This window comes from Microtus ochrogaster, linkage group LG7_11 (genome assembly GCF_000317375.1).
Source record: "Microtus ochrogaster isolate Prairie Vole_2 linkage group LG7_11, MicOch1.0, whole genome shotgun sequence".
NCBI classification, from domain to species: domain Eukaryota; kingdom Metazoa; phylum Chordata; class Mammalia; order Rodentia; family Cricetidae; genus Microtus; species Microtus ochrogaster.
Window position 1 is genome coordinate 16,832,635 of NC_022032.1, and position 12,370 is coordinate 16,845,004.

Sequence of the window (12,370 nt, forward strand, 5' to 3'; positions counted from 1 at the left end):
ATATGCGTCACCTTTCCCTTGAAAGCTGTGACAACCAAAACTTTCTCTGGATACAAAATTAAATGCCCACATAGGTGTGGCAAAAAAAAAAAAAAAAAAAAGAGCAGTCAGAATTACCCATAGGTGAACGTCACTTAAGCTGGTAAGGTGAGTTTTTGAGCAAAAAATTGTGTCAACCACAAATTTATGTTTCTTAATTTTATTTAATTATTAAAATAATATTGAACCCAGGGCTTTGCAAGCCCTTATCAAACATTCTATTCATGAGATACAGCCCCAGACCTTTATAAAATCTTGAGATAGAGTCTTACTAAATTGCCCAAATTAGCATTGAACACATTGTGCAGCTGGGACAAGCCTTGAACATTCGGTCCCTCTGTCTCGGCCTCTGAGTAGCTAGGAGTGTGGGTGTGCACCATAAGCTCAAACCTAAACTAAACACTTAAATTAAAATCGAAGACTAAACTGTGTATCAAGAGTCAGGGAATTACAAAGATGTGTTTTTCAGATGTAAGTGCTAAATTAATCACTCAGAAACATCAGTGAAAATACGGTTTAAGATGCTTCATCATTAGTATACAAGTATCTTTAAATAGGATAACGTGAAAGTTGCTCTCATTCCCTTAAGCATTCAAGAAACATTTATTGGGAGTCATGTCAGTGGCAGCTAGTAAGCTATACCTAGAACAAACAGATAAGATGTCTGCCCTGAAGGAACTGATAAAGTTATTACCTTTTTTCTATCTCATACACCACAGGCTGCCATTTGCCCTGGGCAAGCCTCCAGCTCTGACTGTATCTCAGGCTTCCAATAGCAGAGGATTTTCCTGCAGGAGGCAGCCTCCAGCTCTTCCTATTGATCCAGTCCATGAAATTTCAAGTCTCCAAAGGGAAGGCAACCTTACCTTCTGCTCCTTATCTATAGCCTACAACTCCCTACTATAGAGGAAAATGATTAGATGTCATCGAATCGTAGGAACGTCTTTTCCTTTTTACTCTTTTTAGAGGAAGGAAATCTTAAGCTCTCCCTTGGGTAGAGATTATGTAGTTAATAACTCTATTTTAGAGGGTTGTTGTAACTATTAAACAATATGTGTCTATTGATTAAATGGCTGTGCAGGCTTTCGTTCAAATGAACCTTTTATGGTAGAGCCTAGGGCTGGGAGATGGATTGGTGAGCGAAAGGGATTGCCACACAAGCAAGGAAAAGCTGAGTCCAAACGTCCACAAACAAAGCTGGGTCTCATTGAATAGTTGTCTGTAATCCCAGTACTCCTATCGGTCCAGGCGAAGCCGAGGCTAGCTTGGCACCACTGCATAAAAGCAAGAAACTTTGTCTCAAACAACATGTAAGGTGAGAATCGACTCTGAGGTGGTCCACTGTCCTCCATACACACACTGGGGCACTGGAGAGCCCACATTCACCCACAAATGTGTTCACAGCATACACAGTATGCACCAACCACAGAAGAGCAAATCTAAGCATAGGTTAAAATATATTGCACGAATTTCTTTTTTTTTCTTTTTTTTAAATTTATTTATTTATTAAGGATTTCTGCCCTCCTCCCCGCCACCGCCTCCCATTCCCCTCCCCCTCCCCCCGATCAAGTCCCTCTCCCTCATCAGCTTGAAGAGCCATCAGGGTTCCCTGACCTGTGGGAAGTCCAAGGACCGCCCACCTCCATCCAGGTCTAGTAAGGTGAACATCCAAACTGCCCAGGCCCCCCCAAAGCCAGCACGTGCAGTAGGATCAAAAACCCATTGCCATTGTTCTTGAGTTCTCAGTAGTCCTCATTGTCTGCTATGTAAGTCCGGTTTTATCCCATGCTTTTTCAGACCCAGGCTAGCTGGTCTTGGTGAATTCCCGAAAGATCATCCCCATTGTCTCAGTGTGTGGGTGTACCCCTCGCGGTCCTGAGTTCCTTGCTCATGCTCCCCCTCCTTCTGCTCCTGATTTGGACCTTGAGATTTCCGTCCGGTGCTCCAATGTGGGTCTCTTGCTGGTATGAACAACTTACTGCAAACCATTTTAGCAATCAAACCAGATCCTGTTGTTAACAAAGAATGATGTTTGTCTCCCACGTATACTATTTGAAAGCCTAAATATTGTGCCAGCTGTGACATGACGACACATAAAACTTAGCTTTTTTATGCAGAGATTAAATATGTCACTATCATATAAGTTAAGTAACAATCTTGTTATCTATAACTGTCTTATTACAAGAGACCAACTAATTACTAACAATTTTTTCGGTCTTAGCACATTACCCAATTATAGTGTAATTGCTGACTGTATTTTTAAATTAAAAGTACAGTTACTATATGGTGACTACTGGCCTAGCACTATTTTTAAAAGATGCATTTTATGAGTCTTAAAGTCTTACTGATTTTTGTTTAGTACACAGAATTGACAGATTTCGCTATAACCATATATACATGTGTGCAATAGCACTTCACTCATATCTTCTTCTGAAGGAGCAGAACAAATTTCATTTTGAGAGAGAACTTCATTTTAAACAGGGTCTAACTATGGGTGTGTTGGGGGGAGGGCAAATATGCCTTCAGCAAAGTCATAAATATTTCCAAGAAACTGCACGAGCCCTGGTCAAAGTGACCCAACCAGAGTGTCCAAACATCTGTTTACATCTGTTGGCTTCAAACGTCCTTGCAGGTATCTGAAAACCACTGCTTTTTTGAAATTCTTGCCTGCTGACAGTTGCTGTTTTGAAATTCCCCTATACCCTAACCAATGAGTTCAAAAGGTTTGTGCCAAGGCTTGTGCCTTCCTGCTTGAGGTTGACCCCTTTAAAATAACCCCTACCCTGAGAGCTCGGAGCCACTTTCCCCAACCCACTGCATTAGTGTGTTGGATTACGGTCTGAACTAGTTTGTATTCAATAAACCCCAGTGTGTTTGCTTTGAATACCTGCTCTGTGGTGGTCTCTTTTGGGGGTTCATGTGATGTGGGCACAATACTTTGAACATCCATGGGCTTTCTTCTTCCTTCTAAAACATTTCTTCCTCTGTGTTCATGTCATATACTTACAAATATATATGTGTGTGTGTGTGTGTGTGTGTGTGTTCGTGTGTGTGCCTACGTATATGTGTATACATCTAAGTCTATAATTTGCATATGAGAAAAATAATGTGCTAGTTATCTTTCCTTCCTCTTAAATTCTTGTGTCCCATCCTCCTCCCTTTTGACCCCTTCTCACCCCCTCCCCCTTGTCTGCCTTTAATTTTACATCATGTCTACACACACATACATGTAAACTTATTTACCTCAGGGAGGTGGTGATACTTTCCTGAGTAGGAAACAGTGTGTGCTCATTCATTTTTGTTATAAAGATATATAAAAATGCTATTAATGGATTTGAGATGAATTTAATGACTTGATGGGGAAAATACTAGATATGATTGTTATGACACAGTTTCATGGAATTGGTACTCATCTCTCAAGGTTATTAAATGATAAACAACTCCTATTTTAATCTATATTTCCATTTACAGTCACAATAACTATCCAGTTCTTGGTTTATAGCCCTCTGCTAGATGCCAATCCTTCTGCAGAGGGAAAGAATGTGATTAAAGAGTTCTTGTCTCTGTATTAGAAACTGGCTCTGACCACTGCAACAGCACGCTGAAGGGTTTTATAAATAATTTATGAATCACCGAGCTCTGTTTGAGGAAGATATTTACCTTTTCTCCATCTGCATGCCACACCTCATTCATCAAAACCAAACCCAGCACACGCATGGGTTCCTGGAGATGGGTAAAGTTGTATATTAAACATACAAATAAATAAACACAACAATGCAGTTCTGTGGCTGTCCAAGCCCACTCATGGTTATTCTAAGAGCAATCTCTTTTGACCATGAACTCTGACTACTTGCAGAATATAAAAAAACAGATTGGGACCCTTTTTTTATATATATAAGTGATGAATACTACCACAGATGGCACAATTGAAGAAAGTTTTGGATTCTAGCAGTATTGCCTAAGAATTTTAAATATGCAAATATAATCCCAATGACTGCTTTAAACACCAGAGCTTTTTAGATGCTCTTTAAAACCTATGGGATGTTTGACACTTGTTGGGAATTCTCCAGTAATAAATTCTCTCAAAGGAAATTCAGTTGCACATAAATTGAATTTTTTATAACTTATATAGAATTTTCAAGATTTTTTTTCATGACCAAACATTTTGAGTACTGTCCAAAGTTTGAACAGAAGACACAGAAATCAGGGGAAAATTTCTACATTATTCAAAAATTATTTAAAGTTTCTTATTGATATCACTTAGTTCTTCCTAGAAGAGTAAATGGTAGTATAAAAAGATTTTTCCCATACATTGAAAAGGCTGTTCTTCAATTATGAAGTCTTTTCACATTGTTGTAGATTAGAATTTCTTAGTTCCTAAAGTAAGGAATCGTATCTTAACCTTCACCTGCTCATGACTTCGGCTCCACAATTCTAGTCCTCTTAGAATTCTCAAAAGTTAATCTTCTCTTAAGAAATTATTTGAACATAAAGCTTATATAATAAAATACAATTGATCTTCTATGTAACTTCAAAATACATAATATATTATATTTATAAAAGTAACTATGAAGAATTTTCCAAGAGCAACCTAAAAATATGGGAGATTTATGTTTCTTTTCCTTAAGCAAGCTTTAGTTTTATAATTGGAAGAAAATTGTAGCTGTATTTATTTACACATTTGTTTCTCACATGAATAAATATTTATAAATTAATAATTAATATAATTATATTGATATCTTATGATTGTATCGTTATATAAACTTACATGGATTATATATAATTAATATAATATAATTAATAGATAGTTAAAGTGTAAAATTAAGTCAAAGGACATAATTCAGACTTTACAAGTATGTATAATTTTGTAAGAGATTGGTTAGAAATTATAATATAATGAAATTCTCCTAGTTAAATGTCTCAAATGAACCCTCCATTAACCCTCATAACTTCATGGAAAAGGATCCTTACTTTATCACATCTGATCCATTCCAGTAACTTGGTTGCCCCTCCACCTTTGATAGATTCCCTCTACCTTAGCTTGAAATGTTGTGGGTAGAATGAGTATCTAAAACAGCTAATCTGATTTTCCCACTCTAACCTTTAAAACCCACCATAACCACCATAGCTAATAACAAGTCACATGTGAACTATTCATACATACATACAAACATACATGTGTCCATATATACATACACGCATCAATTATGGGTGTAAATATAATACTAGAGATATCTTTTTCATTTTATCTGGCAGTGAAACAAATTACTGGTATTTGTTAGACACAGACAATGTAATATGTGATATTTGTAAATATAAGTACATATGTTAAGGTGACTACTTCAAAAATTTGCCAAATAAGTTGATAAGAAGAAGAAGTATGGAGGTAAGGCACATAAAGATAAGTATGCACCAGCTTCCTCTTCTTCCTACTCCACACAAAGAATGTGGCGCAGTAATGATGTCAGTTTGTGTGAGGTCTTGACTGCACATTGTTCTTGATCAAGCTTCTCTATATTTGCTCTTGCTGTCTACTATCTGAAATATTCCTTACACTTAGCATCATTTGTGACAGTCTGTCTATTCACAACTGCATTCAATAGCCATATCCACCAAGAACTCTCCTGACCTTTCAACAGCACTAAGAAAGCTACTCTTCCTTGTGTTCACTGAGACTGTTCAATCTTATTGTCATTAGACACATTCTAGAACAAACACTATGTGTTACATGTGTTTATATGTCTGCCTCTTCTATTTATTCAATGCATTCTGAGATCGAGAATCATATTTTGTTTATCTTCAGATTTGTATACCCTTGCAAAGCATCCGACAGATGATTAGGACATAATATAACAAACACTTATTGAGTAGTATTGTGAGCCAGACAGGTAGTTATGAGTATTATAAAAAAAAAAACTTCTCCATGAAATATACAGAGAAGAAACAAAACCTATGTGCCTTGGCTCTTCAAGTTTGTGCAAGCCGCAAAAATGTAGTGTCAACTACAGAAGGCCTGAGGTTTTACTCCACTCTTAACCTAGTAAGTGAATCATTATCATTTTGTAGCTGTTGGCAGAAGACACAAGATGCCTAAGTCAACAGACTCCATTACTCACGAAGCCACAGCATTAGTCACATGCTCACATCAGTTTTCCTTGTTCCACAAGTCCCTGCAAGTGATGTGGGGTAGCCCAAGCAGATGCTAGGCACAAAATGGTCTTGAGCAAGGTAGTTCAAGCATTTACAGTAGACTGCAAAATAAATGTGTTTAAACTTTTTCTGAAAATTAAACATTTTTTTTAGACAAGAGATTTCATTTCTGCCTCAGAAGACGACACTCTTCCTAATTTTCAAGAATATTCACCATGAAAATAATATTGGAAAAACATAATCCAGAACAGAAGCTACTCATATTTATTCATATAGCATGTGGAAGACTTGGAGACTCAATTTCAAAACACAAGTTCTTGAAATTTTTTTAAATGGCATGAGTAATCCTAAGGCAGGTGAATTAGCCATAGCTATGAGATGTTGCTTTTAAAGCAAATTCATCTCATTCTCCAATTTATTGTCTTTTATTTATTTAATTTATTTCTTGGAGAGTGAGTACAAGAATGAGCCTGCGCCTTGCAGATCAGAGGATAATTTGCCAGAGTCAGTTATCGCTACCATGTGGGTTTCAGGAGCTGAATTCGGGTCATTAGTCTTGGCAGCGGGCACATTTATCTACTGGGCAATCTAGTCTGCTTTCAATATTCAATTTTAACTGGAATTTCATGAACTTTAAATATTACATGTATTCAAACGTTATCTTGAGGATTTAAAAAAATAAATTTTATGTTGAGAAAACCTTTTTCTCTCTGCAATATAGATTATTCTAATACCCTTATTATTTGTGTATATATCTATATAGTCTTACCCAGTCTGGAACTCACAGAGATCTTCCTGCTCTGTCTTTTCAGCCCTGGGATTAAGAGGTTTATCAACAGGAGTGACTGTGTGTGTATGTTTTGATCTTCGGGTCTCTCATCATGAATACACATAATTTTAAAAAATATTTTATTCATTGTTTGAGTCTCATGCATATATACATTTTATCTTGATCATAAACACTTTCTACTACCCCTCCAACGGAAGTGAATGTCTTTAGTGTAAACACTCTCTTTTTTGAGAATTTCATTCATGGATACTATATTCACAACATTTCCACCCTTTCTTCTCCCCGCCCTAACTCTTCCTATATTTGCCCAACTCCCTCTCAATCTCAGAGCCTCTTCTATCAGCATCATTTCAAACACAGATACACCACACACATACAGAGAGAGAGAGAGAGAGAGAGAGAGAGAGAGAGAGAGAGAGAGAGAGAGAGAGAGAGAGAGAGAGAGAGAGAGACAGAGAGAGACAGAGAGAGACAGAGAGAGACACAGAGACAGAGAGAGACAGAGAGAGAGAGACAGAGAGAGAGTTGCTTTTTATGTACATGGATTTAAAATTGACTACTTGGCACTGGATAACCTATCAGTACATTTGTCCCTGAAGAAGAGTGATTCTCCCTGTTTCAGGAGCCACTGATTGCCTGTAGCTCTATTTATGGGGGGCGGGGGGGAATATTGAGATGTTTCCTTTATCACATTGGCATGTCAACTGTTAATGTCATTATGCAGTACTTTTTTAGACAACCGTATTGTTGAGATTGAATAAGAACAGCAACCTTATCGCGTCTAAAAGAGTCTGTCTCATGTAGGCATCTTGGTCCTCTCACTCCTACCATCTTTTTCCTTCCGCTGCTGTGATTTTCCCTGAAACTTGGGTGGGGGCATTGGATTATAGAGGTATCAGTCAGCTCTCAGCACCCACAGCCACTTTTCATTTTTATCAGTTATGGATCTCTGTAATAGCTACTATCTACTGAAAAGAGAAGCTTATCTGGTGTTGAACAAGAAATACACTTAGCCATGGGAATAAGCATAAATATTTAGGGTACAGTTAGAAATTATACTGATCTAGGAACATGGTAGTGGGCTCTCCTCTAAGTTCTATGACCTAATAAGCTCTGGTGGGTGACTAGGTTTACAGTACCAGGCATGAATTCCCTGCTATTGACTGGGACTTAAGCGCAATGAGACAGTTGTTAGTTACCCCCAAAGCAATAGTGTTACTGTTACATGGTTGTGTTTGTATGTCTGGGTAGGATGAGTAGCCATATTTTTTCTTTTGCTGCTTGCATAGCACCTTCCATATTTTCCTTTTTCTTTTGTTTGCTTTGCGTTTGTCTATTTAATTTATTCCAGAGTGCTAGAATACGTATTCACAATTTTATTGATGCACCATATAGTCTCTTCTTTAATAGACGCAGAATACAGACAAGTAATAGAGATATCAAATAAGCAAAAATTTCAAAGTAGAATCTTAGCAAATCTATAAAGGATACCTTTTGCTATCCTCGGTAATTTAAAATCAATTGTTCATCTCACATTTATAGATAAGCTCAATAATCTGTATGTGTGTATATATGTGTGTTTGTGTGTGTAGACAAAAAATAGCTAGTACTGCCCTATCTGCAATGCAGGAGTAACAAGTCTTTCATGTTACCATGTATAAAAATCCCTGATCGTACATGGGGCTTGTGTTTTTAATAAGATTTTCATATGGTTCTGAGTTAGCCTTATACTTATAAAACCAAAGGTCTTATTATTAAAACTTTTGAAAACTAACTTACCACAAGCTTCAAGTGAAAAAAAGTGAAGATTTATTTTTATTAAAAATGGTAGAAGTAGTAATACAGAAGATAGAAGTCTTGGGGATAAAGGCTGTGATTAATTAAATTGTATTAAAAATACAGTATCATTGGTTCAAATATCAGAAAGAGATTAGCATAATGGCGGAATAGGTTTAAGTACTCTCTACGAAATCCAAGAACCTGAGTTCAAACCCCAGATATGGGAACCATTTTCTTCAAGTTGTCCCCTGACCTCCACACACATACAGCTCATACCTGCCCTACACTAAACCGTACAAATAATAAATAAACAAAAAAACAAAAATAAGATAAAAAATTTTAAACGCCTGAAATGACATTATAAGACAAGGAACTTCCACAGATGTCATTACGTTCGTTTTGTGTTGGCCATCTTCTTAATGCTGGTCATGTAGTCTACCATTCTGAGCAGTTTGTTCTCCCTGTGAGACTCCCCTGGAGACAACTAAGTTTTCATTTGCAAGGGTATCAGTTGGAGATTCCTTCTGGATCAGTAATATGGGTCTATTTCTCCTTTCAGCTCTAGGAACCTCATCTGAGGCAGGTACTTTGTAAACTGCCTCAATCTCTGGGTTCATATGTATATCAGCTTTGCTGGGTTATGTGGTCTTGTGTCTTCAGTGTCCTCCATCCTCTCTGGCTCTTACATTCTTTCTGCCTCCTCCTCTGCAGGGTTCCCTAAAGGGAGGAATTTGATGGGGATATCTTATTTAGGTCTGAGTACTTCAAGATCTCTCATTCACTTCATATCTGACTGTGGGTCTCTGTATCACTATCGACTGCAGGAAGAAGCTTCTCTGATGATGGCTGAGCAAGTCCATGATGTACTAGTGTAGTAGAATGTGATTAACAATCATTTTATTACTCGTTATTTTAGTACAACAGTAATATTTGGCATTACCCTACATTCCTGAATATCTCAGTCTCAGGTTCTTGATCTCAGGAGCAATGCCAGGTATGTGTTCTATCTTTTACAGCTGGCCGTAAGTCAAACCAGATATTGGTCGGTTATCCTCACAAACTTTGTGTTATCATTACACTAGCATATCTTGGAGTAGGACACCACTATAGACCAAAGGATTTATAGCCTGGTTGGTGTTGACGTTTCTCCTTTGGTAGTGTGCAGAGGGTTTTTATATAAATAGGAATATCAAAATAAGCAAACATCTCCAGGTAGAAAGACATCGAAAGAATTTATAAGGTTTACCTTTTGGTGTTCTCAATAATGTAAAAGGGTCAATATGCTTCTCTAAGATGGGCAAACATAGATGAGTGAGATAAACAATAGATAAATGATGATAGATAGATAGATAGATAGATAGATAGATAGATAGATAGATAGATAGATAGATAGAGGTAGATAGAGAAAGAGATTATATATTTTGTATATATCATATTATAATATATATCATATAATATATATTATATATTATATGATATATATACATATATATCAAACAGTCAGGGCACAAACTAAAATATTCAAAAATTAACATATTTACACTCAGTTATTATGATAATTAAATTAAACTGCTTCATTCTGTCTACTCATATGCTGCACTTATTTTCTCTAACATCTCATTACAAATATTTTTTTTTTCAAATTCAGGTTCTAGATTGAAAGGCGCCCCAAAACAAATACTGACAACAGATCCAGTCATTCCTTTTGATAAGTTAGGCCTTTTCCTGCCCAACACATTGATTAGTGCAATGGAAATGTTTAGGTAATAACATTTTAAATCAAATTTCTATTGCCACAACCTGTTACCTATTACAAGGAATCCTGTAAGTTTCCCTTTGAAATATCTGAAGGACTTGGGAGGGATGGCTCTAAAGATTAAGGTATGTGCTGCTCTTCCAGAAGTCCTGCAATTCCCAGCAAACACATTGTGGCTCACAATTATCAATAGTGAGATCTGGTATCCTCATTCAGGGAGAACACTGTACATACAATAAATAAAAAAAAATCTTTCTATAAAAGAAAATATCTAGCTGAATCCAGTGACATTTTTCTTATTTTTGTGAAAATATGTTCTTTCTCTGGTATCTTACTACTCATCTCACAATAATATCATTATGAAGCATCTTGAAGTCATTAAATGCAAGCTTCTATACACAAGTGTGTTAAATATTTCCTCACCTCCACTATGGTATCTATGCCTTTGATATGTGCACATCTTTTACCAACATCTCTATGCATGTTCTTTTCTTCTTATAAAAATCTGGGTTGGTTTTTCCTCGATCACTCTGGGATATTAACATTAGAAAAGTAAAAGTGATTCCATGGAAAATGTTTGCTTCAACTCCACAGCTGAAGCGAAGTTATTGAAAAATAAAATGATCCTTGCATTTTGGGCTCATTGTCTTGCATGAAGGACAGCTATAAAAGTAGGGGAGGGAAATTCCGTGCTTTGTGCCACAATAAAAAGAAAGCTATTCCCTTTATAAGAGAGAGCCAGGCTTACTGTGTAATTTTCTTTGTTTTGATGACCATTGGCGCCATTAAATTGATGGTTAGACCTAACCGACAACTGCTCTATGAAAATAAAATAGTCAAAATATTTGTGTTGAGCTAGTGGTCAAAGTACCTTAGAAGACCAGACAAAACAGAGGGTTATATAGTGGGCAGTGGCCATTGCAGCGTCGTTGCTCATCTACACAATAATGGGAAAGCATGAATTTGCCAGCGTCGCCTGAGAAGAACTGCATTGGAGAGGCCATGCTCCTTCTCAATGGCATGCATCTGGATCAACTCTCATCCGCCTCTGAAAGAACGTGTTTATTATTTACCTCCTGCCTACTATCTCAGAATCAAGAGCCACAGAACAATTCTATCCCCCAAACCACCACATACATTTATGTCAGACCTTTAAAGAGATTTGGGTTTGAAATTCTGTGTGGGTATCAATCCATTCTAAGCTGTCTCATATTAAAAAAAAAAAAACTAAGATCAGGGACTTTAATAACAATAACCTGGAATCATAGCAAACTGATAGGGAGGATCACGTGGGGCTTGCAGCAGAAGACCAAGACTGAGACATGTTCATTCTCTGAGCCAAAGAGACTACAGAGCAGATTTCCCCATTCTAATTCTGGCTAATGGTAGGGGCTGGCATATGGATTGAGAGACTCATTAAGAAAAGTTTGCTGCTCACTCACTGGACAGAAACAAAATTAATGCACCCTTCTATGGCAAACAATAGAACGGAAACCTCCCTGCTAGGTCTCTGACTTTAGCTTTGCATCTTTCATCATATTGAAAGAAGTCAAACAGTGGGGGAATGTTATGGCGATCAGACACTTCAAAGAAATCCCACACTAGTGAACAAGAACTGCAAGGCAGGAGCATGTCAAGAGTGCACCTTAGGAGTGCTCATGTAACAGTCTTTTGGAGATATAAATTGTTTTGTTCTGCAAATGCCTGAGAGGAGAGATGTCTGAAATGATATGCTTGTTGGCTTCCCGCCCACTTAGCAAGAGTTAAGATGGGGCATCTTAAGAAGGATAAAAAAAAATTAGCTAAGGGGTATTTATATTTGTATCTTTAGGGTTTCTTTTTCAAAAGAAAGAGAG